The following is a 3,168-nucleotide window of genomic DNA, read 5'->3' on the forward strand; positions in this document are numbered from 1 at the left end:
AGCTATTTCTGGAGTCAGATGTGCTACTGCTGTGCCTGGGGGCCTTCTTATCTCCGTCTTTTCTCTTGGAAAAAAAATGTCCAGATATATTTACTCAACTAAATTTGACTAAAATCACAATTAGTCTTCAAGTTGATACAATCATGAACGCATCTGGGAAGGATTTATTAACAAACCTTGTGCTCTTCATGACACTTGTTCTATGTTTAAATATCTGTATTGATTCCTTCTCTGCAATTTATTCTCATAATTCCATACTTCTCCCTTTTTATTTCATGATGTGTATTGAGTATATCTTAGATCAGCCTAGAAATGATAGTCCACATGTGGATAGTCACCAAGTAAAGATATTTAGAATATTTGGCCTCTTCCTTTACAATATAAGACTGTTGTAAATTAATCTGTTTACCTTCTTTCAATGTACTTTTAATTGCTCCTGTTTCTTTAAAATAATTTTATGCAGGGGTCATGATTGGTCTGCTCAGTGAGATTTCACCAGCTGACCACAGCTCTGCAGGCAGCTCCAATGTCCAAAAGAAGCAAGGTCCCCGTCACTGGTGCCCCCTCATTCCTCTCCACTCACTGTCCCTGGGTGACCACTATGTGACAGCTAACTACATGGTCACTTTCTTCCCTTTGCATTCTGTATAAATGGATCCACACAGCACGACTTCTTTGTGTTTGACTTTCAAAGTTCAATATGCCTGTTACCTTCTCTTCATTTTCACAGTTAGTGACAGGATTCCACTGTGGGGGTCTCCAGCAATGAATCATCCCTCCCTTGATGCCCAGGTGGGGCTTCAGTTTGGGGCCTCATGGATAGTTTTGCCTTGAAAGTTCTGCCTCATGTTGGAGACACAGCAGGGCTTTCTGTTGGGTGTAAGTGTGGGAAGAGTTGGGTCTCCAGCTTGCACGTATACACAGGTTGATTTCTCCTCATTTCCACCAAATGCTTCCAATCAGTTTTCTAAAATCCATGTACATATTTCATAAGAAAAATCTCTTAATTTCAAACTATACAACTTGATATATTTACCTTGATTCTTATGTCTTTGTTGTTGTTTTATTTACGCAGGGCAGGGACACAGATGTGTAGTGGAGCACCTGTTATTCACCACCTCTCTGATCCTAGTCCCTTCTTGGTTTCCTTGGTGACTCCTTCCCACTGTCCCCCTAGAGCCTTCCCTGTCCTCTGTCCTGTTGCCCCTTGCCCAGGTTTCCATTCTCCCTCTGTCTCAATCTCCCCCTCCCACAGTTTTAACCTCCTTGGACTACTGCCTACTTCCACGATCTTCCTGCCCCAAACATGCTACTCACCCCTACAACACCTTGTTCCCTAAACCCCTCATGGAACTTCTGCTGTGACTTCTACAAACCACCAACTTTCACCCTTTTGCCCAAAATCTCCCCATCCCCACTTCCTCCTTCATTCTCATAAATCCTGCCCTCCCCTCTTTGGCATCTTCAGTGCTCCATGCCCTTAAGTCCCCTCCCTGCACTTTGCCCCATATCCTCAATCCCTGTAATGCGCATTGACCCTCAGCTTCATGTAACACCATCTCTTTTCTTTTCAGATCCTCTCCTGCTCTATATGCTGCCATGCCACAGATGGTCTGCCTCACCCTCTTACCCACCAACACCCTGTCCCTTTACCCTTCTGGATCCCACTGTCCTCCACCCAAGCAGTGCATCTCCTGCAATCACTGCAGCCTTATCACCAGAGTTTTTGGTGTTAGGTGCTCACACTCATACCAGTTTTTAAGGATGTCTCTGAATTTGGATGTTGAATGTCCCCACAGATTAGTGTATTAAAGGCCTGAGTCTGGGGGATGGACTCTTTAAGATGGGGGACCCAGTGGGAGGTCCTCAGTCCCTGGCTGCTCCCCATGAGGAAGACTGTGGGATTCCAACACTTCCTCTTCCTGTCTGCTTCCTGCCTGCTGAGGTGAATGGTTTTGCTTTGCCATAAACTCTCACTATCATGTGCCACCTTGCCACAGTGCCAAAGTAATGGCACCAATGGGACATGGAATGGATCTTCCAGAGTTATGAGCCAAAATGACCATTTTCCCTTTCTGAGTTGATTATCTCAGGGACTTCATCACAGGGAGGGAAAGTTGACAGAGTTATATGTTACTTTATTCCCACAGGACTTTTTTATGGGTAAAAGGATTAAAGTATGGCAGGGGCTCCATCACCCAGAGTTGTAGATATGTAACTCTTCTGTATATGGACAGGTCATCAAGACACATACCCGATGACTATGTAAGTTATAAGAATGTGAATGTGTATATCATTGGGGGTATTATGAATATGAGTGGTGAGGGTGTAGTGCCAAGTTTCTGCAAAAATGATTGAACATGCTAGTGAGTCTGTGCATGTGAGGGACTGTATGAACATAAGCATGTGAGTGTATATGTGTATTTGAGTGTGGATTCCTGCATACACATATCTGCATTTCTGACAGTCTAAATTAGTGTTTGTAGACTTAGACCTATATCCTTATATTCCTTAATCTACATTTTTTTTTGGTATATGTAACCACAAAACCTGACAGGAACAACTTGCAGGAGGAAATATATATTTGGGTCTCACTGTGTGAGAGGTCCAGTCCATGGCTGGCCAGTTCCTTTGCTGTGAGCCAGAGGATCATGACATAAGAGCATGGTGAGGAAAGAGCTTGCCTAATGGAAGTCAAGAAGCAGAGAATGATAAAGGTGCCAGGGACAAAATATAAAGCCCAAAGTCATGCCTCAGTGACCTCCTTCCTCCAACTATGCCCTAAGTACCAATAGTTACTACTCAATTGTTTCAAATTTGGATGCACTGATTAGGGCAGAGGTTTTGAAATCTCATCATTTCACCCTAAAGTACCCCTGCATTAACACAGGAGATCTTGGGAGATGCCTCATATCCAGTCAAAAACATTCCACCTCTGGCCCTCATCAGCTCATGTCCATGTCACAATACAAAGTGCATTTAACTCACCTCCAAGAGTTTCCATAATCAACAGTTTCAGCATCGTCAAAAATCCAAGTCTACAGTCTCATCCCAGACTCAAGACCAGCTCTTGGCAATGAGCCCTTTGAAAATCAAAAGGAAGTCCTATTGACTATATAATGGCACATAGTAAACTTTTCCATTCCAAAGGGAGAAATCAGGGAATAA

The sequence above is a fragment of the Marmota flaviventris genome, chromosome 18 (assembly GCF_047511675.1).
Source record: "Marmota flaviventris isolate mMarFla1 chromosome 18, mMarFla1.hap1, whole genome shotgun sequence".
NCBI classification, from domain to species: domain Eukaryota; kingdom Metazoa; phylum Chordata; class Mammalia; order Rodentia; family Sciuridae; genus Marmota; species Marmota flaviventris.